General features: G+C 39.1%; 1 protein-coding gene, 1 long non-coding RNA gene and 3 other non-coding genes across 9 annotated transcripts in view; 1 reads left to right on the plus strand and 4 right to left on the minus strand.

Annotated features, from left to right (window-relative positions):
- Nucleotides 1-73, minus strand: TRNAV-UAC (transfer RNA valine (anticodon UAC)). Its single transcript has one exon. It is a non-coding gene; the product is annotated as a tRNA-Val (tRNA).
- A 6,378-nt stretch (nt 74-6,451) lies between these two features.
- Nucleotides 6,452-6,524, minus strand: TRNAV-AAC (transfer RNA valine (anticodon AAC)). The gene has a single exon. It is a non-coding gene; the product is annotated as a tRNA-Val (tRNA).
- A 75-nt stretch (nt 6,525-6,599) lies between these two features.
- On the minus strand, nt 6,600-6,672 carry TRNAV-CAC (transfer RNA valine (anticodon CAC)). Its single transcript has one exon. It is a non-coding gene; the product is annotated as a tRNA-Val (tRNA).
- A 6,527-nt stretch (nt 6,673-13,199) lies between these two features.
- Nucleotides 13,200-25,382, plus strand: part of LOC138136305 (heterogeneous nuclear ribonucleoprotein C) — a 226,195-nt gene continuing 214,012 nt past the window's right edge. For both annotated transcript variants that reach the window (XM_069055460.1, XM_069055485.1), the window contains exon 1: nt 13,200-13,387. The gene's annotated coding sequence lies outside the window, so the exon portion shown is untranslated. The remainder of the gene's footprint in view (nt 13,388-25,382) is intronic.
- On the minus strand, nt 18,632-23,551 carry LOC138136329 (uncharacterized). Of its 4 annotated transcripts, none has more exons than XR_011161263.1 (7): nt 22,528-23,550; nt 22,329-22,462; nt 21,818-22,270; nt 21,717-21,754; nt 20,622-21,641; nt 20,503-20,565; nt 18,632-19,259 (listed from the first exon to the last, which is right to left on the minus strand). It is a non-coding gene; the product is annotated as an uncharacterized lncRNA (long non-coding RNA). The 4 variants fall into 4 exon arrangements; XR_011161260.1 differs by having other exon boundaries at nt 20,622-20,909; nt 20,961-21,641; nt 21,717-22,270; nt 22,528-23,549; XR_011161262.1 differs by having other exon boundaries at nt 20,622-21,754; nt 22,528-23,551.

The following is a 25,382-nucleotide window of genomic DNA, read 5'->3' on the forward strand; positions in this document are numbered from 1 at the left end:
TGGTTCCGCCCAGGATCGAACTGAGGACCTTCTGCGTGTAAAGCAGACGTGATAACCGCTACACTACGGAACCGTTGAAATTACGAGATTTACATGTCGCTTATCATCGAAAGGGAATCAATAATAATTTACAATCTGTAATCACATTTTTATTACTGTTTTTATTTGCGACTTATTTTTTATATTTTTACAACCTTCCAATGAATTTGTTGATTACAATTTAGGATTTCTATGTAATTTAAATTTTGTGTACTAGTGGACTAGTACGATAAATACTCGTTTTAAACATTTTTAATTAGAAAATATTTTTTATGGCAGTACATACTAAGAAACTCTATTGTCCGGAATATTAGAAACGTTTCGGCAAAAAATCATCGTATGAAATAAACAAAGTGTTAAGTGATGTGCCCGACGAAATTGAAAATGCAACCCACAATACATTTGGAAGGTAAAGCTGGATCTGGACGCGGTAAATATCCAGCTTTGCCTTCCATGTGTATTGTGAGTTGCATTTCCAATTCCGTCGGGGTCATTATTACTCGTGAATCATCTTTGTATGTTTTAAAAAATGAATAATTTACCAATTACAGTTAGGTGGGGTTAAAATGACTAAATAAAATCTACAAATCAAAATTCATCATTTCAATTTCGAGCACGTAAAAACTCACCTCAAATATTCTTTAAAATTTGCAAAAAAAAACATTACGAGTCCACTTGTTACTCATTCATTGTTCCACAACACACGCAGTTATTTATACAGGGTCATTATAAATGATTGTCCCATCGCAGTTGGCGCAAGGAGTATAGAATAATAGGGAGGGGACATAAGCTAGCTTATGGGCGCGGTAAATTGAAGCGGTGAGGGACAAGGAAACGGGCGCAATTTTATGCAACCCGTGAGGTACGCCCCAGTTAACACTACATGAGATGTTGGGAATTAACAATAAAACTGCAGGAAAATAAAACACTATAATTTTTTTTTGCATCACAAATGTATTCAGAGTATGAGGAACTAGAAAACCACATTAAATATCACAACGCAACTGATTTTATTTACTTTCTTGGGGCGTACTAATAGCAGACATGCGCATTAAGGCGGCTTCACTCTGTCGGCCGTATGTCCCCTCCCTATTATTCTATACTCCTTGAGTTGGCGTTGAAAACCCACACAAATTTGGGATGTGCCGCTAGCTTCGCAACGTTAGACAAACTAGTAGACAAATTTAAACTACCGCCAGCAGCGCTACCTATCGGCGATACTAGTCTCACTCATGTTATAAAGCTTGCGGCACATTCAACTACGTCACCAACGCCTACTGCGATGAGACAATCATTTATAATGACCCCGTAAATACATACAATAATTAATACGGACAGAGAAAATAAACTTTTAGACAAAAAAACACGTGTTCCACCAACATCGATGAAAAAATGAGGAAAGCACGGAGAGACGATCTATCATCACAGCGGGAGTTTTTTTTTTAATTGAAATTACTGAAATATTTTATTTAATTTTGTTGTAATTTTGTCAACAAAATATGTACAGTCGATGGACAAATAAAACTGGGACAAAAATGACAATCACATATGTCAAAATTTACAAATTTGCATCGTTTAATTACGGCTTTATCACAAATAGGTTAACTTTGGTATGACATATTATATAGGCACTGACAAATATATTGACAATTCAATGGTCTGATTTACATAGATTAAATTTTAAGTGTCCCAGTTTTAATCTCTTTAATTATTATTATGGCAAAAAACATATTAAGAATCTAACAAAAACGAAGAAAAATGAACGTCAGCGACATGTTTCGCAATAGCGGATAACTCTAGTATAGGCAACCAAATATACATCATGCGATGCACATTTGCACCGTTCGAAATGGATATTTTCTAAATTCAGTTTATTCATTTGAAATTGATCTCTCACCGTTCAATTTGACGATGTAAAAACAGAAAGTGAAGATTGAAGAAATATTCAAAATCGCCAGTTCCGGTACGGGATGGCGTTGCGTGCGTATGACTGTTCATTTAGGGCATGTTTGTTCTGTTTTCGTTACCTCCCCAGATTAAACACAGAAATTAATCAAAGTAAGTATTAACTTGAGAAAGCGGAGTGCGCTATATTGTGTACACTAACGAAACGTGCCAAGTATATAATAGTTGGAATTTAACATTAATACGAGCGTTCCAGATAAAACTTGGACAAGTTTTATTGCGTCCCATAAAATGCTTGTTGTGAGATTAATGAGCGCCGTCTAGGATTTTTTCGCCGGAGATTTATTAAAATCTCCCTAATTCGCAGTAATGCGCGCAGGTAGCAGTTGGCGCGAGTGGTGGCGGCTTAATTAAATCCGGCGAATGGTCGGGCGGATAAAACACACACACACCCGGAATGAACAACAACAAAAAAAAATAGCAGTCGTTTATTCACAATTTGCTGAACGTCTTGTAAACACCACGGAACGGGGGAGGGGGTGTTTTAATGCATAGTTAAGTAAGAACGGATGCCGAGTGTTTCCTCAAAAGACCAATATGAGCCGGAAAATATATACGTCCTACTTTAAATTTTACCCGGCTCATATATTCAAACGCAATATGCGCCACTGTCTCTATCTAAAAGCTCGAGTGAACTGCATACCGGCTGTGTTTTTATTATTTCGCCCATCTAAGTTTTTATGGCGCACTTTTACAAATACAACAACAACCAACTGCAGATAAATTGGTTCGGAACACCGCTGCACATACATCACCGACGTTTAGTAAATTGGACACGCAAAAAGACCCTTGCACGAAAAAATGTCGACGATAAAGACGCTTTAAATTTGGGCTGGAGGTGGCTCCAAAAGTAATCTCATATTTCAGTCGTTCACGAGTGTATTATCTTGTTGTTTTTTGCCTTTTGCGTTATTGATACTAAAGAAATTATACTGGCACTAACCTTAAATTCTCCTGAAGAGAATTAGAAGTTTTCATTGTTTGTTGAGGTTCAAATTGGAAACAAGCTGGAACTCCATTTGTCCCAATTCTGTACCGCAACTCTTGTCATTTTCACTCTAAAGATAAAAACATCGATTGTGGGAATAATGTGATCACAATCGTAAATTTTTTAATTCATTTTCACTTATTTTCAAGAATATTGGAAAAGATGGTTTCTTCTCTCTGGAGTACTTTCATTTACGCACTAGATGGCGCTGACGCGTCAAATATTTTGTTCAATTTTAAATTACTTTTCACTAATACCACTAATAATTTACTTGAAGATGACGAATAAAGCATCACATAACTTGATTCAGCACCCTTTTAAAGTCGTAGTACACTTCACTATTATTTTAAGTTCAACTTAACTTAGTTGGTGACAAACTAACAAATGCAGTGTTTTGGATGTCAAAAATTGCACTGAATACGTCTTTGTTGAAATAATAAATAAAATCGTTTGGACAAAAGTTGTAATTATGTTTAGGCGAAAGTTTTCCGAATCGGGAGAATTCGATATAGATATGCATTACCGCAAATTTGTTATTGCTAATATTGCTAATAAGGAAATAAAGTTAAGTTCTTACCATTTTTTGATCAAATACCGTCTTGATTCGTTCGAATAGGTAGCGTTTTTAAATTCATCAACTTTTTGCGGTGAATTTCAACATTGGTGGACTGTCAATCATAAGTTTTTTTTGTGTTGAACACTTATGTTGTGCAAAAATGTGATGAATAGGGAAACGGATTTGGTGGAAAACTGATGACTGTGCTGACTGGTGCTGACGTCATGACACCTGAAGTGTAAACATAACCTAAACATTTTTTAATTTTCGGCGATTATTATTATTATATGAATAAATATGTGCGACATTAGTCTTCTTGGGACCATAATATTGGTAAAACGGATTACAATGCCTTTGGAAAATTCATCAGATGATGATTTATTAACTTCCTTTGATGAAGAAATTATTTTAAACAGAAGAAAGACTCATGAAAAAATTAGAGGATACGTAAATAATGTTGCACTATTCCAGTTTTTTCCTCGCTTTGCTTTGACATTGACAGTTTGACTTCGACAAACTATTTTGACATTTCCCCCACTATTCGTCCACCAAACAACCAACTCCCATTGTAGATGGGAAAGGTGAATTTTGGTTGAGCCCAACATGAAATTTTTGGTGAATAAAGAAACGTCTTTTCTTAAGCTCAACATAAATCTAACAGTAATATAACAACGTTTTGGTAGAAAACTGATTCCACCGATTGATCCATCGATGAATTTAAAAACGCTCTCATAATGACACAACTATCGAATCGAATGTCAAACGTGCAGCGCCACTGCCAACTGCAGGATTAAAAAAACACTTTCACATTTTTTATTAGACCATTTGCAACACTGCAATCGTATGTTTTGTTGTTTTATTTGATAGATATCTGACGGACGTAACATTAATAGCGAAAAAATTGTAGGTTATGAGTGTTAAGTATGACTATGAGAGTAGAAATTAAAGGTAGACAGAAATAAAGAAAAATTATTTTCAAGGCCAAGCCGTCAACAACCGGAAGTTACCCCAGTTGTACCATTTAAAATAAAATTCAGTATTACCAGTGATAATGAGCCCGGCGGAATTGAAAATGGAACCCACAATACATTTCCAAAGTTAACGTGGCTATTTTAAATATCGTATTGTTTAAAATTGAAATTATGAATCCATGATGGCTTTGCTTCCAATAATTTTATTTGTCACAACTGACATTTACGAAAAAGTTCGAATATGTACGATGATTAAAATGTATGCGAACGATGAGAAAACATGACTCTGATTTATGGTAAATGCAATAAAAATGCTTCTACGGTTGGCTTAAAAAAAAAAACGGTAACTGTCAGAAAAAGTTCTGTCAGATTTTATTAAATTTTTATAGTTTGAAACGGCCTGTTAGAATTTAGGTTAAAAAACTGCACTTATGTGTCAGAAATACTACTGTCGAACAGACACAAATTGACAAATTAAATTTCCAATTCACATTAGGTCAAATTTCATTTCCAGTTTTTTTTTAAGCCAACTGTACCGTTTCACATTTATGCAGAGTGCAGACAATAAACATTTAGTTTGAATTTCCCGCCGTTTGACACGAATGACATTTGTTTATGTTTAATCGGGACATGTTTGTTTTCAGCAAAGGGTGCCCTTGGATATTTGCTTCGAGAATAGGAATCGTTCAGTTCTAGTTTTAATGTAAAACATTACAAAAAAAGAAAAAAGGAAATATATTTTGGGTCTAAATTTTAGGTTAACTGTCAACATGCTCCAATTAATCTACGCTTTAAAAAATCACAACAATTGACGGTTTCCAACGCCTTCCCAGCCCAGGATTTTATTTGAACGCGCGATATAATCAACATGAAAAATTTTATTTTCCTTTTTAGTGAACCTCGGATATAGTGAACCAGTTTTTCAAGTTCACTATATCCGGACTCGACTGTATTCTCGAATAAGTTCACTTCACATTCACTCTACCGTTTTAAAAATTCACCACCGAAGTAGTGCAGATTAACGCGTACAAACACAAATCCTCCGTCCTCGTTCTCTTCCTTTTTCCAGATGAAACTCCAACAATTAAAACGCGACATTTCAGCGGCCGCACCGCGCCAAAAACCACCCAGTCCTCCTCGCGGTGTATTACTGGTTGCCTACATTATCCTATCGTAAAGTATTCAGTTGAAGTTTTAATTAACGCGCTACTCTGCCAGGACTAGACTCATTGAAAATTAAAAACTATAAATCCGAAAGCAATCCCAGATGCTCGTGCCGGTGCGAAATGCGCACGGCACACATAACTTCCACCCTGAGATTGTCACGTAACACAATGTTACATAATGAATAAGTGCATAATTTTGGTATAATTGCAATCATAACTTAGTGCGCCGTTGGATGTGGCGACTGTTACAGAAACTGGCAATTAATTTTCTATGCAAACAATGCCCGGGCTTGCTTTTGATATCTGCGGGTGGTGCTGTGCCGCGCCGTGACGTCTTTTAACTGTTGACAATCGAACCCGAGGGCCGAACTGGGGGGATCTTTCGACACACTTTAAGTGGTTCCGATCGTATTGTTTGTTTTAATTGATGGCTGTCACTCCGACTCGGCAAACGGCGAAAACTCCAAAGTCGAACTGAATTTATGGGGCCACTCCGCAAATTAACGACAAACACACGAAACGAAACGATGAATGCAAAACGACGGAAACGATAAAATCGTGCACATGAAAATTTTTATAAGAGTTTTGAACTGGCTGGAGGATCCCGAGGGAGCGAACCAGTCTCCTGTCTGCAGTGTTTGCTTGAAGAATCAATGTTCCTTCTTGATACAAATATTTTCTTGTCTGAATCGCACCACTCCTACTTCTGCTGTTCTGTTTTATTTGAAAGTTTAACAAAACAAAGTGGTTTAAACAAATTCAAAAATGATTCCGCCCAGGATCGAACTGGGGACCTTGTGCGTGTTAGGCAGACGTGATAACCGCTACACCACGGAATCCATATTTCAGACTGCTCCACATAATGGAAATCTGTTCACAATATGCTTTCTAACATGAAAGAAATGAAAAAAAAGTGGTTCCGCCCGGGATCGAACCGGGGACCTTCTGCGTGTGAAGCAGACGTGATAACCGCTACACTACGGAACCGTTGATTGTACTTGTTTTGTAGCGCAACATCGCCACGGTATTCAGGTTAATTTTTGAAACAAATAATCACATTTTTTTACAGTCAATATTTATAAGGATTGAAATAACATTTTCACCAATAAAACCGATATACTCGTACATATTACTGAGTAAAATGTTTTTTAAAATGCTTACACAATAACCGATGTCGATTATAAAATAAATAAAAACAAATCATAAAAAATTACATGTTAACGTACAAATGGTCGTAACTTTCGAAATGACATTTGTGGAAATATATTTTATTGTTTTTATAGTTTATCGAGCACATTTGGATCAAATATGTATTTATTTTTCTACTACATATCTCAATACAAAGTACACATTTCCTCCCTCATTTTAGGGTTGGAAGTGTGGGATTAAAAATTCGGAGTAATTTGAAATGAGATTTATAAAAATAAATCACAATTTATTGATATTAAAGGAACGACATTATTAATAGTTATTTGTATATCAAGGTCGCGAAATCATTCTTTAACGTACCGAGAGAATAATTGTCGCCGAGGCCGCCTGCGGCCGAGGCAAACAATCTCGAGGATGTTAAAGGATTTCGCGGAAAAGGAAGACAAACAGTGGTACCAACCATTTCATAAACAGATAACTAAAGATACTAATTTAGTGACTGTTTAGTTCTACCCCATGGGTTCCACCCCGTCCCAGCTTCCCGTGCACATTTCAAATCCAAAAATATAAAAAAAAATATGTAATTTTCATTTGTTTTCAACCCCCGAGCACCGGTCTCGTCCAATAATTTTGATTTAAACTGCAACAATACATTCGATTCGAATTTGAACCCGACATTTAATCGCGATGATTTTTTTTTGTTCAGTTAATTTTCCAATTTTCCTAATTATTAATAATTATGTAATCGGCATTGTGTCGAGCGTCCTATTGAGTTCCGTTCAATCCTCGAAAGCTCTCTCAAAAGAGCCAAATAGTCAATTCGTACAGGCTACGATCAATCGAAAATGGGAAAAAAATCACGAGAGACCAACAAACCGATAAATTTCACCCTTTCAGCTACAAAGCGCCGTTTAACAGCAACTAAACTGCAGGCATTATCGCATTCGGAATTAATAATCTCTCGCATTCCAACCGTCCCCGACTGGCTCTCCAATAAAAATTTCAACGAACAAACGGAATTAATTAAATTTAAAAAAGCACACTCGACCGTAACAGTACCCAACAACAAATACATTACGACGGAATTAAAATAAAATCCATATCCGATGAGTGGCGTCCGGTTTTGCATTTTATTTATTTTTGTTCCGGACCCACCATCCCCTTCTGCCAATTTGACGGTCGGCGGCGAACTTTTTGTTTGGTTTTTGTTATCAGCACGGAGCGGCCGGCTGTAATCTTGGACCGGATCAACATGGAAATTAAATTTTCCACGTGTTTTCCAGACACTATAAATTAACAAACTTTGGACGGACCCGCGCGCGCGTGGCGCGGCCAGTTCATGAATTTGAACAATTACGGTCGCAGCTGTGAAAAATGCCGACCGAAGTTTCGAGACGAATTGCCCTAATGAAGAGAAGTCAATCATCCGAGTTTTGCACGTTTCGACGCACAACTGTCACACGCCATTTCGCTCCGGGAAGGTGCCACCCGACGCCGGCCGAACCGGAACGGGGGCGGTTTTTTTTTTTGTCCCGCAATATTAATCCTGCAACGATGGACAAGGGCGGTTTTTGCGAGACAAAACGCCGACGTCCTGAATTATTTCGGATGTGGCTGGCGGACATTTACGGTGTTAATTTTTGTTCCTGGATTTTTCAAGTGGCCTGGAATAAAAAAAATTCGGAGAAGCTCAACAGAACATCACACACAGATGGGAAAGACAAAAACTACAACAGAAAGATTTTTTAGTACTAAAAAGTAATTTATGCAACAAGTGTATAATGTAGTACTTTTTTACACGAGTGCGAAGTTTAGACGCACCAGCCGCGGGCGAGTACTTATAACAGGAAAATGATTGTCTATCTAATTATAATAAAATAAAAACAAAAATATTGTAAAGATATTCATGCATGAGATAGAGAATATAAAATTGTAACAGAATATATAAAATTTAAAAAAAAGATACGAACTGCATTTTGTTGCGTTTAAATTATCACGAATGCAAATAGAACATTGTTTTTAGTTAACTTGGGTCATTTCATGTAAAGTCGAATAATAAAACTAGAATTTTAAAGCAATGGTGTTGTTGTTAACCTTGAAAAAAGTTTTCTATTTCGGCAAAGTTTACGGACGTTTCCTGTAATTGTAAGGAACAATTACGGCAGAATAAATGGTAAAATGGGTTTTACCATCGAAGATAAAACATTAATTATTAATAATGAATTAATTTTTAACAGATTGGTAGGCAACCAATAAAACGACTGTACATACCAGCAAGCTAAGACAAACTTGTTTGTTTTCTTTTTGATCACTCGGTACTTCGTTATTAAAAATGTAAAGTGTAGTTTAAAATTTCAAAGTGGGGGTGGCTGGGGGGCGGTTGTAGACAGATTAACAACTATACTAAATTAAGTCCCCCAAAAATTTCAGATTTTTATAAATTGTTTAATAGAAAAGACATGTTTAGCGAAGATTCCTCTTTTATAAAATATTAACGTCATAATTCTTTCTTAGAATTCAAGTTTTACTGTTAAATCAATAAACATGATGTATCTGCATATGTCATACAAAAGCATATATAAATAAATATAAAACAAAATAAATTAACGGAAAAAAGTAATCGGTACTATCCCGGCGCATCCACCATTTTAGCAATATTGTTGATTTATTGTAACACGGGAATTTGTACTGCAATAAATATTGTTAAAGAAAGGTTTATAAAACCGTCGATATAATTCACCGCGTTTTTCATGTAAGTTGCATTTACAAAACTCAAAACAGATCTGTGCAGTTATGAAATATTACAGCACTTGTGTTACTAGACGAAACAAAAAAACAAGCATTTAATTATTCAATAATAGTTTAGTTGCAAATATTTATATTGCTGTTGTCAAAGAAACAGATTTAAATCTTCCAAAAAAAGTGCTACCAACTTAAGCATGACAGTCATGGTTTACGGTATAATGGAATTTTGTCAATTTTTTATAAAAAAATTAGATATTTCGTAGAGAAAATCTATCGTGCGGAAAATAGAATACGCTACACGGTTGATAAGTGCAATAAAACAAAATCTCGGAAAGTGTGATACCTTTCCTCAGTTCTGTTATACTGCGCTTACCAACCTCGTGCCGTAATATACCATAAACCACCGAATTCTTTATTTTCAGATATTTTTAGTTTAACTTTGTAGTACTGTAACGCTTGCCTGAAGATTAACATCTCTTCGTTCAATACAACTCTTCTTGTACCATCACGAATCACAATTCTATTTCGTGAGCATGAATTACTGCATTTCCGTGACAGAAACGAAATAAAATATTTTAAAAAATAATACATTCCGCTGCCAGTCGCGCTACGATACATACAACAATTAATTATTAATAATGTCAAATAACATTTTGTTTGCGACAAATTTTGTTCCACAAACTCTTCGCTGTTTCTCTCTGTTTAAAATCGCCTGTGATTGCTTTTTTGTATTATCACAACCGTTGGCAATCATCCTTATTTCACGCCGCCACGCTGTTTTCTTTAAAACATTTCATTTAATTCCTCACGTGTTGTTAAACCAAAACGAACCACCACCGACGACGACATTTCATAAATGTATTTGTTTCGCAAAAGATCAAATGCGCTTTCTGTGCTGTATTAATTTAATGCAAGCGCAATAAATAAAAACTGGCTATAATTTCGCCTGTGTATATTTGTATACGTACCTATCTGCGAATTTTCGCCAAGGAACATAACTCACTCGAGAGGGTGCAAAAGGCCATGAATATTAAAAATAGGTGCAGATAGTAACAAGCGATAAATCATTTTAATCATATTTTCAGTTTTGTAGGAAATCTTGCAAGGGTTGTACCGTTTCCTTCCGTTTTATATTTCGTCCTTCATTCTTTCATTTACCACCCTCGGCAGTCCAGCGCGTCCACTATAAAAAATCTGGGATAATTTTCAAAATTACTGTCGATTTTTACGCCTCCCCTAGTAAAATCGGCAATAACAAATTATTACGGTTATGACGACAATAATATCATTACGACACGGGTGATTAATTTAACGATTTCGGTACCGGCGAATAACGACAACAATAATGACACCATAACAAACATTACGGCGTCGGCTAATTAATTATCGAACTGTGTTGCAAAATTCGATTAGTCCTGGGACGGGTCCTTGATTTGCCTCGGATAAAAAAAAATACAGAAGCAATTTCCTCGGAGGGATGGAACGTTCCGGGATTATAACTTATACGGTTCTGTTTCTTTCGATTTATTCCCAGTTAATTGAGAGTTATCGGGGGATGCTCGCGAGATGGGGGCGGCACTCGACGTTCACCCCCACACCGACAACATTTTATTTAAATGTCCGCATTCCGCCCTCCCTCGCGCGCTCGTCTCCACTTTTTGTCAAAGAAACTTTTCCTGTTTTTATTTTCAATCATTCGGCCTCCACGAAATTCCCGTTCGCTATTATGGCGCGCCGTCCCCAGAGATTAAAAAAAATACTACGCGTTTATCTAGAGTTTTGCGTCGATATTCGCAACGTCACGGCTTGATTTATTCCGGGATTTGAAAGAGCCGCACCGAATCTCTGTCTTTGCCCCTAACAAGTTAACTTTTTTCCTCGTGCGCACACGTCTTAATTGTTCCTGCTTCCTCCGGCGGCGGCGAGAAACCGGAAAATTACCCTTCATAAATCCACTCTCCCCGTCGCTCTCGAATCGTACCGGATCGGGCAGAATTGAGTGTTGCCCTATTGATTTTTTATTTAAATGGCAACGGTTAAAATTATGACGTCCCGTCATAATTTTAACGTTTGTGGTGTAATAAAATTTACTGTTTGCTTCGGTTTTATTTATTATCATGAACTAGACAACTGTTTCGGCCGTGCCGTTTTCATAAATCTCCCTCGACGGGGTTCGTCATTTCCAACTTTCCGCGTCCGTTCCTTTTGCTGCGTCGATCGTTGTTTATTAAATAGTTTCCAATTTAAATACAACAAGGGTGGCTCCTGCTGCACTCGCAGTAATAAAGCTCCGAAAGCGCAACAAAACCGGTTCTCGTTCATAATCGTCACTTTTTCGATTTTTCTCGGCGCAAAAAGGGCACAAAACAAAAAATTGCGACAAATTTGACTGTTTTTCGAATGGTGTGCGTTTTTTCGAGCCGATACGAAAACAAAGAGATAAACACTAATTTGGTAAAGTGCTTAGTTATCGAAAGATCTGAACGTTGGAATTTTAGAACCGGCGTAAATAAAATTAAAAACTTCATGAATCCGGCGTAAAAACCGTGCAAACAGCGTTATCCGCGTTCCATTGACTCGTAAATATTTTACACATGTCAACAGGATCTTCCATTACCGATATTGCTTTGTGTAATTTTTAAATAAAATATGAAACGCGCCGTGCACTTATTTTAATTACGATTTCACGATTTTGCCGAATGGAATATTACGCTCCCGGAAGATATTCGCCGCGTTTTATATCTTCTCTCCGAAGATGTGCACGCTATGCAAAATTGTTTAAAAATAATTAAATAAATTTCAAATTAACCGATTTTTGTTGTACACTCATCAATCACTCAGCAATCAAAATGTATATTGGTTAAACAAATCAAGAGTGCTACTTCATCTTTTGTTTTATCGAAACGTCTGTCTTAGCTTAATCGTACACATATGTATACTTGTTATACAGTCGTTTTATTGGTTGCCTGCCTCTCGGAAAATCTATTAAAAATTAATTAATAATTAATCTAGGTTAACAACAACACGTCGTTGACGTTTCTTTGACATTTCCGCAAAACATCTGCTTCCCACAAATTGTCTACGCCCATGCATTGAATGCTTATTTGCATAGGATTCCGCTACGACATGACCTATAATTTGCAACGCCTGCTCTGATTTGTTTTCATTTTGATCACATTGTATTCCTTTTACTATCTCTACATATGAAGACTACGTTTTCCTCGAAAAAAATCCCGCGACGACATCCCACCCCCACTCTCGTTTTAATTACCGCCCTTCCCGATTTCCCGCGTCGAATTTTCCAGGGGGGCGTCGTCCCATCAATCGTGAATGTGTGTTTTCTTCCTCCTGCGGGGCGCATCCTTGCATAAATACGTCAAGTCCTCGCACTTATCCTCGCTGCTGGCAGCCCCGCGAAAATTTATTGATATCAATGGAAATTCGATTTGTAGGACAACAGATTTTTCACCTAGGATTTATACGAAAGGGCACCGAATTCAACAGAATTCCCAAGCCGTTTTCACGTAACTTGATGAAGTACGGGCGCGGAAAACGCCGAACCGCTTCGTTCCGCTCCGGCGTCGCGATGCGCTAGTGTTTACAACCGGCGTCGCGACGCCGCTTTCTTCAGTTTGCCGCAAAGCGTCGCCGACAGCCGACGTTCCGCGACCACCCGGCCTCCACAAGTTCCGATCCGCGCGGAGTGGTTTGAGTGTGAGAATCGGCGCCGTTGTTGAGATTTTTTTTGCCCGGGGGGTGAGATTTTTCAGTGAGTTGTGGCTCGTCTCGGCCGACTTTCAGCAGAAGGGTGAGTCTGGCGGGACGAAATTAACGACCCCCGCGAAAGAAAGTGCCCGGGACGGATTCCTTTCCGCTCAAAGGAGACGTTATTACGCTACCTTCCTGCTTTGGACAGGAAAGATTATTTTTTGCGCGCGCTAAGACCGAATTGGGGAACAAACGGGATCGGGATCATCCAGAAATGATGAATGTTCAAGCGAGTTCAACAAGTCGCGCCGCCAACCAAAATAATTATCGGGAACTCCTTTCCAAGGGGGATTTGTTTGCCGAAGTCGGGATTCCCCGAAACTGCGCCCACTTCTTTCTTTAACAAAACATTAGTCGTGTTTTTGGGCCAACGTAAATTATGATGTCTGAAAAAAGTGCTCCACGCTGAAAAAGCACGAAAACTGATTTACCGCCCCAAAACAGATGTGCAGGGGAGAAAAAACAACTCGAGGAGTAACGTTCTGATTTCCTGAAAACTTCCAAACAATTTCGGATCCTACCGTTATTACCTTCCCTCCATTAATAGTAAATAATCGTCATTCCCCCATCGGAAATACGGTGTAGACACAACAAAACGCAACCAGACCTTCTTCAGCTTTCTTAAAATCGATCCCGAAACGGTGTATCCATCAGATCGTATTTATTTTTATTTGCGCTGAAACATTCCTGAAAAGTCCGCATTATCAACGGGAAAGTATTCCGCCGAGATGACTGAAATTTTTTACCAAAATGCGACTCAAACCCGAGCTGGCGGCTACATCATGAAAGTTTACCGAAGAGATCTTTAAAATATTTAGACTAGAGTCTTTGTTATTAATTCTGCGAACGTGAGTTCCTGAAATTTTCAATGTAATTTCAGACAGACAGTTTCGGGTTCTCTGTTGTGATTGCGTTGCTTCAACAGTAAACAAACATTTTCCAGAAAACACATTTTCAAATAAACGGGATTGGAGCAACGAATCAATTCAAATACTACAACTATTTTAATTAAGCGGAGAATATTTTAACCTGAATACGTACCACGCCGCATTTGCATCATTTGTTAAGTATTTTTCCAAAAAACAAATTTGATGCAACACAGTATTCGGTGGTAAAGAGCGTTCAAAAAAATGTGAGGTCCAGTGCTTGCTTTGTTTGTTTGTTGTCCATGCATTTTTCAAACGCTCGTTACAACAAAGATTTTTCTAAAACATTTGAACGCATATGAAATGGCGTCAGTGCTCATCATGTACTAAATCATGCAAAAGTAAATTACAGAAAACTAGATCAAATTTAAAGTTTAACGAGCTCGCCTCAGCAGAAATTATGTTCTCTGCAATTAACGAAGCAAAAGCAAAAAAAAAATCCATTTAATCCCTTCCCTCAGTCAGAGATAGAAAAGGGCAGAATTTCCGCTTGCGCAGGTGCACCTAAAAATGTTCAAAATAGTTTTTTTTTACCGATGAATCGCGAACCGTTTTTGTCCCACCGCGAGTAAAAAAAAAAGAGTGTATTGTGGGGGTTGTACCAGGTGACGGTGACGTTCTTAACCCCCCGTCAAATTTGCACCCTGATTGCAAAACAATCAGCCGTGACACGGTGTAAATCTCCCCACCGAACTCACCCCTCGACTCGTCTTAAATCGGCAATTTGCACCGCGCCCCATATTTTATTCAGTGAATTAGAACCGGGCGCTAATGTCGATGAGAGCGCGTCTCGCCCTGTTGCGTCCCCCTCGGATCCGTCCCTGTAATTATTTATTTGGGGAGGCCTGGGCCGCGTCATGACGCCGGCTCGTCAACGTCCGGAAACGATTCCAACTTCGATTATCCATCAAAGAGCGCGCCGAGCATTTCCGGCCCGGCAAACAATTCGCATTTCCATGTTATTGGATGTGATTTTGCGATGGCCCGGGGCACCTTTTTTCTATATGGGAATTGTAATTGTTCGCGAATTTACCATAATGCAATTTCGAGATCGATCCCCGGACCTGCAATTTCCGCACGAGAATCTACGGAACGTAACGCGATTAAAGGGATGGTCCGGGGTTTTTTCCTGGATGGGGAGGGTGCGAATTCCTGGACGGCTTCTTGCGGGAAATTGTTGCTGCGGGCGGGATTTGATCGATTATTTATTTTCTGAATATAGATTATGTTACTTCGGATCGGCGAGAGTTAAGAGATAGACATCATTTATTTCTTTTTGAACGGACCGGAAACATCCATCAATTTTACGTTGCTCAACTTGAACCAACAAACAAGTCGGTGGGGGAAAATTTTTTACACCGCGTATAAAGTTCACCACACTTTTCGGACACTTTTTTTTAGAACGCTTTCCCATTTTGTAGAATTTGTGTTTTATTATTCATTTATCGAAAGAGGTTAAATATAAAATGCGAGACTGAAATATTTACGCGAACTTGTTTTCCACTCGGATATTCTGGTGAAATATTTTGCGGGATTTTGACAAATATTTAGGTCGGTCGCGTGAAACCGCACACACCACGGAATCACCAAATATTCTTATAATCTCATTTACCACTTCCTAATTTTTCTATAGTCGTTACAAGCAACGGCCGCGAAATTGAATTTCGCGGCCTGTTTTAAGTACGCGAAATTGAATTTCGCGGCCTGTTTTAAGTACGCGAAATTGAATTTCGCGGCCTGTTTTAAGTACGCGAAATGCGCGTTTGGCGTACAGTTGTACAAGAAAAGATTTGTTTTTATTTCCTGTCATAAATTACCCTCCCTCTGTCCAAATTTGTTTATTTCGTAAACGTCTTCTTCTCCCCTGCCCTTGCCACCTCCCACACCGCTTCCATTATTTGTATTCCGGTCTTTTTTTATCCCCGAACCGGCCCGTTAAATCCCCAATTAAACCCAAATTTAGACCATCTTCGGTAATTACAATTTAAGAAGCCTCCTCGCCTTTTACCACCGCAACACCCATAAATTTTTCCAACGTTTGCTCGCTTGAATCTCCAATTCCTGATCCTAAATTAGAGCCGTTGACGTATTTATCGCCGCACTAATCCCCAACCCCGCACAATACTCAAAACTGCCGAACACCCTGTATCATCGACGACGACTTAATTCGCACGAACCACCGCCGATCATTAATTTATTTGTCGACATCTGCACCCGCCGAATGCAATCGCGGGCCGGTTATTGTGGCGGCGGCGGTGGCGGTCGATCTCCCTTTATCGGAAGAGAGTCACTTTGCGCCGGAGGCGGCCCGCAGAAAAAAATTCTAATTGAATATTGACAGAGCGCTTGACATCTTAAATTACTATTGACGAGGGATATAATAAAGTATTGATTGGGTATCGCGGGAGCGGGAATTGCGGATTGCGATCCCGACCGACTCCATTATGGATGCCGAACGCGAATCCTTAATCGGCCTTAATTGAGGGGCAAAAACCGGTGATTACCAATTAAAGTGGAGCGATACCGAAAGGGGTGAAGGAAAAAATTTTAAACGGAAAGGGCGATCGCGATTATTTACATCTCGAGACGAAAAAAAAATCATCGGGGGCGGCTTCTTGCACAATGAAGCAATCTAAATCACATTGACAGTGCCGAAAAAAATATAGGGGACAGTCACGCAGGTACAGGACAAGCGGCCGTTATTTATGGAATACGACCTAATTTATTTCTGTTGGAAAACTATTAATTATGCGCAGGTATTCATATTTGCGTCACGATTTCTGTTATAAAAATGGATACTGGAAAATATGTGTCATATTAACCTGGGGCTATTTTAAAATTCCACATTGCTTGATCTGTTTTTCAACGGAGATTTATTGTTTCTGCTATTGATGCGGAATTTTTCGTAAATATTTTTCGGCCGATGTTTCGTCGGGTCGTTGCATTCGGCCGAATTAGAAGGTCCGTGTGGACGAATCTGGCGGGAGCGGTGGCGCCTCCGGGACACCATGGGCATCGTGAACTAGTTGGCAAGGATGAAATTAACGCCGACGAAAATTTACGACAGAGAGTATTAAGCTGGAAAGGTTACAAATCCGGTTGTTGTTTTGCATCTTGTAACGACTCAGGTCTGCCGCCTTCTTTCGCTCCTCCAAATTTCTCTAATTTATGACGGAGCCATTTACGGGGGGGAAATAACGAGGGGCGCCAGAAAGAGATCTCGTAATAAGCGACACTTGAACGAACAGCAAGTGCAAAAATTATTTCTCCACTGTCTATTCACAAAAAAATAAGAAAAAATATTTGTAGCAAGAAATAATAGAATACATTTTATTAAAATTTTTATGTTTCTCAATTTCCTTGTCGGCACAATAATCCTTAAAAGTAGTCTAATGAAATCTTTGAAATTGTACGCGTCGGTTTGATAAACCCAGACCCCCTTGTAGCTGTGGTCCGGCGCGAAGGACAAAATTCAGATGACACGTGAAAAGAGTTTCAGTTCCTGACCTGACCTGATCTGGTTGACCTGACCTCACCGTGTCGTTTCCCTCGTCGCAGCTTAATTTCCCTTTCGTCCAAATAATAAAAAAAAATAAATTGTAGGCGAATTTATCTTAGTTGTGTGTTAAAAGCGGCCCTCACGTGCACATCCTCCCGCAACGACACTATGCAAATTTTTTTTCGCGCCACATTACCATCGGAAAGCCATCCCCGTCCCCGCCCCTCGACCACCTGTTCATTATTTAAAATTCGTCCGATGTAAGTGATTTGTTTTTCGCGTGTCCCAAGCAAAAATCTAATAACTGCACGTTCAGTATGTAAATATTCGTCGTTCTCGGTGTGTGCGCGCCCGTTCCGGTGTACACGTTTTGAATTTTATTTTAAGAATAATTCAGGGGCTCATGCTTCCGCCCCCTGAAAAGAGTAAAATAAATATTAGGGGCCGTGCGTTTTAATTATCCATAGAGTGCGGCCGAGTTCATTTCGGATGATATTAGCGTCCGTTAAACCTCCATAATGACAAGAAGTGCGCCGGCTCTTGGAGCGTTTTTGTGTTTACTTTTATTTGAAGCTGCCGCGGTGTGTGTATGAAATAATTGTTGTTTTCGTTCGACGTTGGAACTGAACGACCGCCCTTGTTTATGGAACGAAATTAAAACGGGACGCCGGGCCCGAAAAAGAAATTGTTTAAATATTAATGGAGGCGGCGCTCGCCTCGCTACTTCCAACCTACTTCGTACAACGGGAATTCCGGATTTTACGCCGCCGACACAAATCCAAAATCACGGAACAACTTGCCCCCCAAACAATAAATCTCACAGAGTCCAATTGTTAACGTTAATAATAATATTTAATGATACTTAATAATTGTATTTATTATTTCTTACAAAAATTAGAAAAAAAAACACTAACTAATGTTAAAACAACTACGATTTGTTCGATACCTCCCTTGAAAGTGAGTCTGTATCCCTAGTTACCAGTGGGTGAAGGTTTCTCTTTCGTTCACTTCACTTTCGCTCATCGTTTTTCGCCCACTGTCTTTCACTCACTGGTTTTCATTCACCCGTAAATTTTTCCATTTCTTTCTGATAACCTAACTTTGATTTTTTTGGCATCATTTGCTAACTCACTTGCTTCTTCCAGGACATCATCAGGAATATATAACCCTTCATCGTCCATTTTCACAATTTCCACAACGTGCATACAACCATTTTATTGACGTTACAGAACTTTGTTTATTTTGTATTTGATTTTTTTCCATAGCAACAGATCGGTCCAAAAATGTGATTTATTTTTATTTAAAGTTTCTAAGGAGGTACCGAACAAAACCAAAGACAGCACTGGAGAGAATGTCGCTTTCGTTCACTTGAATTGCAGCGCTTCGTGGACGAATACGCAATTCGCGTGATTTAAGACTTTGCCTTCCTCACTCGTACTGTTCTGGCAGACCAAAGCGAGTCTACTCTTGACCCCAAACCTGAAAAGCTTCAAAAAACAACAAATATCAATTGTGCTCTCGCCCCAACTGTTCTTTTTTGTGTGCCGTAGACGACCCCTTAAATAATGCATACGTAACCCAAAAAAAAAAAGTAAAAATAACTGGATAATCAATGTCCGGGGCCTCGAAAACAAAAACGCTGACTCGATTAGCCCACTAATAATTCTAATTGAATATAAAAGATAACCGAGAGTAATCGAATTACCGCGGCCTGAAAACAGGACACGCGGGAAAATTGTAAAGGATATAACAAGAAAAAAAAACTGTACAAACAAAAGCGTCCACTCTCCGGTCCCACTCTACTGTTTTTTGTCGAGTACACCCGGCTCAATTAATTTTATATGAGTCAGTTCACATAAGCCGAGTTTAGTCCGCGGTCCGGCTGCACACACTGTCCCGCTTCGATTATAATCGCGCCACAATTAACGATTCGAAACCGATCAATTAGCGTTTCGTTCTGTAATGTTCATTAAATCGACGATCGTGCCGGATTAGCGGCTAGTTTTGCAGCGACAGGCGAAAAAATCCCGAGGATAGATGGCGCCCTCGACCGCAACAAACGCTCTAAACGATGCGGAGCTTGTTTTGTTGATTTTTTTTTGTGCGTGTCGTAACGACGCACACCCTCTTTCACGTCGAATGTGTTATTAACCGCTCCCCGAAATTTTGATATGGCACGACACTTTTATATTTTCCGCTCTGATAACGACAGATTATTCAATTATTCGGCCGTTAGCGGTTTTTGATTTACGTGCGGCGATTGCGTCCGGACGAAAAAAATGTGTCGACAAGTTGGAAGGCTGTTTTATCGACGGCGTTAACAAACAGCGACGATTTGTCGACGCCAATTCGTTTGGCGGTTATCGCGCGGCTCGATCGGCCGGGACTTGCAGGTTGTTCGCAGTTTGCCCCAACAGAGGTCTGCTTTACCGACCCCGGACCAGCAAATCGGCAACTTTTACGAGCCGGGAAATAACAGGAAAGACCTAGGGTTAGTGCGTTTTTAAGTGGCATTTAAAAATACACAATCAGATTATTGTATGCAGGCCATTAGTAATAAAAACGCAATAAAAACATGTTTTCAAACAGTAAAAAGTTTAAACAAGTCGCCATTTCTGGAGGCATTTTATGTGGCTGCCTCGACCGTTTCCTGCTTGCGCAGGGACATTTCTAATCCCAACTCAGTGACACGTCTAAAAGCATTTCAACAAAATACAAATCACTACTCACCAAACTAAGTCTCAGAGATTACAGTACCCCACACACTGACCAGATTTGCCTCCAATTGACCACCTGTGGACAAGACAATTATCAAATTAAGTACCAGAAAGTTATTAACACGACATTACATTCCCAAACTTGATTACTCTTTACTCTTTATTGCTTCAATCTGACCGATTCTTTTCGGCGGCAACAAAGTGCGGAAACCTTGCTTTGGGGCATCGATTTTTGCTTCGCTTCCAGACGATAAATGAAGAATTGCATCGCGTCCCTTTGCAGCTCCCGCAAAAACAGCAACGTCATCAGCTGGCTCGAATGTGTGTACATTGTTAAAGTTTCGCCGTTAGAGCCTCCGAATTACAGACACTCGACGATAAGAACCCGGACGACATTGTTTCATCGTGCCTTAAGAAGCCCTAGATCTCTCATCAAACATATGCAAACTCGCGTACAAAAGGCAACTTTACCTTCTTTCTTGCACCGCATCCTGTTACAATTAAAACAGGGTGGGTCGATTACAGCGGAGTCGGTCTCGTCGATAAGACGCAATCTCGGCGATAAATAATAATCCGTCGTCGGGTTTTCGTTAATAGCCGCCCTGCGCCCGTTGGCCACCTTCCCGAATTGCCCAATAAACAAAATGAATGCCGTCGTTATTTATACGTGGTGTAATTTTTTGCCATTTATTTATATTTACATATTTTTTGGAAGCGGGCGCGATAACGACAAGTCGGAGTGATCCAGTGTCTGTTGGCAGCGTTCCCGTCGACGTTCTTCTTGCGGCGGCTCGAAACAAAGTAATAACGAGTCGATAAGGAAGGTGTTTAAAGTTAGGATTTTACATGGTCAACGGAGCTTAGTGATGTGAAAGCTTTCAGCTTACACAGAGCTTTCGCGTTGATGCGGTCTTCCTGCTGACATAGCTTTCGCTAGTCTCGGGGGACCGTCAGTCATTTGAATTAATAGTAGGTATTGGCGATAGGCGGAATCGGACTTTTTCAACACTCTGATGCTTCAAGGGGGCCCCGATCGCACTCTACTTTATTGAAAATTTGCTGCCGGACATTTTCAAACCCACACGTCACTCTTTTTGACAGCTAACTATTGCCAACCTGACGTCGACAAATTACCAATGCACTTTGCTGCATCTAAAATATAAATCCACAACCATTTTGAAAAGAACATCAACTTAATACAATATCATAAAATTAAAAAGAACTCACTACGTTAGGAGTTTCACAGCGAAAGGATTGTCTCTATTCTGCAATATTTATCAAAGTAATCCGAAAGAGTAGCTGTTGTAAAATATACACGGGGCACTTACTGAACTGGTTCTATTTCAGAGGTCACATTTTCTACTTGTCGAGCGTAAAAATTGCACTGATTGACGCTGTTTGTCATTAAAAAGCAAATTAAATTTGAGAGTAAACAACAATGTTCATCTCTTTGATATTTGTCAGTTGTCTGCAGTTGTGCCAACATTAGATAATTATATGAAAATGTCAACATTTCTGTATCCACTTGAGCGACAAATTTTTTCCCTCTTACAGTGCACAAACGGCAGTAACGGCACTGACTAACGACGTTCCCCGTTATAAAACCGGTAAAATTGGTTAAATAATAATCTTTGGTCAATTGAGCAAGATCTCAGTGTCAGCAGTGATGCCAACCTAAGGAATTGGATCATAGCGTCCAAATAAGTTTTCTTTTCTTGCGTGAATATTTGTTTAGCTGAGAAATGTAGCAGTCACAAATACTTATTTGTGAAATAAATAAGCTGAAAAACATTTTTAAGTATGTAATATGGCGTCATTGACAAAACAATCAGAACTTACCTCCTGCTGTCCTGCTGCAGTTTCTCTAGGATATTTGAATATGATAAAGCTGCGCTGAAGTGCAGAGTGTAGGTCCAGGTTCAAATCTGACAGAACAGTTCTAAATCATTCACAAGTGAAACGAAGGTTTCCATCTGATAATAAAAAACGCTTTAAATAGTTTGCTGGCAATAGTCTAGATATGGAAAATCTCTTTTACCTGAAACTTCTCTTTAGGGTTCTTCTCATGGAAATAATTTGTCTCCTAACACAATTTGAGAGTTGTATAATTGATTGCGGGGGTGTTTGACGCGGTGGTGGTAATTATTCTGAATGTTCGAATTTTAGGTTATGTCAATGTAAACAAAAGTTGTAAAGAGTTAAATCATTGAGAAAGAACAAAGAATGGACTGTAAAAAGTGCAGCAACGGTCAGGTGGAGGAACTAAAAGGCGAGTAAAGAGCTTAATGTCAGAAAAACTTGCGATTCCAATCTGACATTTTTAGGTTAGGTTCCGTTGTCTTTCTTTTGGAGCCCGGCGGAAACTGTCAGTTTCGCTTTTAGCGAGGGTTCGTCGATTTAAAAGGCAAGATAACACCTATTAAGTATAGATATGTGGTAAAATGATGAAAAATGAAAGAAAAGTGTCTAGAGTAGGTTGCGCTCCTCACACTTGCATTTAGGGGGTTGTCGATCTTGTAAGGGCAAGAAACGTTGCTGAATCCTGCAAGCCATTTGTCCACTTGAATTAGATCGAGTAATTTCAGTACGTTTGTAAATAAGTCTACATTTTTATCCACAAGCCAGTTGACGTAATTGATTGTGGTGATTGAATTGATATAATGTTAAATTAGGCATCTGTCATCAATCGAGCTTAATCTCTTGCTAATAATATTTGTTTTCGGCGCTCCATTATTCTTGTTATTTCATTACAGTCTGGCGTTAGATTCCATTACTGCTGATTAGCCAGCCCCTCCGCTTATCCCGACTCGTCACATTCTTGTATTTATCTAAGAGCGCCACTTTATCGCCAATCCGAGAGTATGATTAACACGAGTCTAATCCGAGCAAACTTAATTATATTCTCTGTATGTGGCGAAAGAAACGGCCAATTCCGCTTGTTTACAAAGTCCGAACATGGGGGTAGCAACTAGTAAACGTCACCCTTATGCTTGTTTTGCCGCAGCAGGGAAACCACATATATCTCACCGCGAGGTTAATTTGTAACGGCCCCTCTTATGTGAGCCCCGACCTCGGTTTGCGTTAACACTCGTTATTTGTTACAAAAAAACACAGTCAATACAGCCCCTTAAGCAGGTGGCGGACGCAATTTGTTCACGGAGACAAATTGGAATGGGACGCCTCGATTTCGCTAATCTGGATTTTTGTTGTTTTTTCCCTCCGTTGGATACACAAATTGGAATAAATTAATGATTGTTCCGTCGATAATGGGGTTGCGAGACATGTTGTTTGTGTAATTTGGATAGTTATTGGCATTTTATCAGTTGCTACTAATCAGCTTTAATTAAAATGATTGCTATGTGCTGCACGGACAAAAGAATTCCGATGGATATATCGATATTGGGGGTATTCCGGACTGTACTATTTTCATTATTAATGAACAGTTATTGTGCTATGAAGGGCACAAAATAATCTACAAGATACAAACACTAAAATAATACACGGTGCGTTCGGCTTTTTCTAAATTAGACATTGATGATTCGTTCGGTGCAAAGTTTGTTGTGTTCAAAAAGTAATAAATGATGTGTCGAGCTGTTACACTTGATACACGCAAAAACAAGAGTGTGGGCGGTGACACAGCGGCAGGAGTCTGATGTAGCATTTCGAAACAGGACAGCAGCTACGTAACTGACAGTCTAATGAAAGTTCCAGTCGTAAAGTCGGTAACTACGCCAATTATTTAATGAGAATTTGTTTAGTTTCTAACTGTCGGATTGAAATTCTTAAATTTTTTAAATCTCTTCGCTTGAATTTTTCCCCAAGTCTATTTGTAAAACTGTGCAATCGGAATACAATGTTCAGCAAAGAGACAAAAATACATAATAGTAAGGTTAATTTTTCTACGTGGACCACAACAAAATAAATTATTTCGTTTATGACTGTGAGTTATACCAAGGAGATTAAATACAGTGGTCAAAAAAAGTAATTGTACTCGGCTTCGCCTCGTGCCTGAAACCTAGTTTTCACGCTGTAAAATCCCCCTACCGTACTCTAATATAAATAACTATTATTAAATCGTTTTTTGCTCTTCTAAACTGTCTCTCTTTTTATTGATATTCATATTTCATTTTTGTTATTTCCATAGATATTATTTCACCAAGTTTGTTGTTGCAAAACACCTTTTTACATAGAACAAATAATTCCTTCTGTGCCAAATATGACAGATTTATAACTTTTCGTTTTATCTACGACTTTGTCGAACTTTATTTATGTTTTACTTACTTCAAGTCTGCCTTTTTATCTTTCAGTGTACATAACTGTGATCCTTGCTTGGAAGTGCCGTTCTGCGGTAAATAAATTCCTCTCGAGCGATGCATCAAGCGCTGTATCGTATTTCCTTTCGTGCAAATAATATACGTCAACACTTAATCAAACTTCTGCAAGCGGGGAATTTTTTCTCCTAAACTGCAGTTCTGTCTCATTCAAATTAGTCCGCGTTCATTATCGGCCGCCGCTCAATTTAATGCAAATAATTTCAAAGCGCTCAGTTTTCTTCAGCGTCGAGACGTGTTTACTCCAACTTGCTCGCAAAAAACAACAAATTAACCTTCTGATATCGTCCGCTCGCAATTTCCGCCATATTTAACACTTCACCACTTCGTTTGCTCAAACTTTAATATAAGCTGCACCGCTCGAGAGCATCGCTCATTTTTTTGAGCGACTTGCAAATTGGATTCGGACGAATAAATGGCGACACAATTCCAACCGGGTAATTCCCCGAAACGGTCCGATCACGTGATTTGTAAAACTATCAATAATTGAATCGGGAAAGGGCGAATCGATGGACGGCGTGGTCGCCCCGAGTCGTAAATAAAGACACCCTCTTTACCCGGA

The sequence above is a fragment of the Tenebrio molitor genome, chromosome 1, assembly GCF_963966145.1.
Source record: "Tenebrio molitor chromosome 1, icTenMoli1.1, whole genome shotgun sequence".
Taxonomy (NCBI): Eukaryota; Metazoa; Arthropoda; class Insecta; order Coleoptera; family Tenebrionidae; genus Tenebrio; species Tenebrio molitor.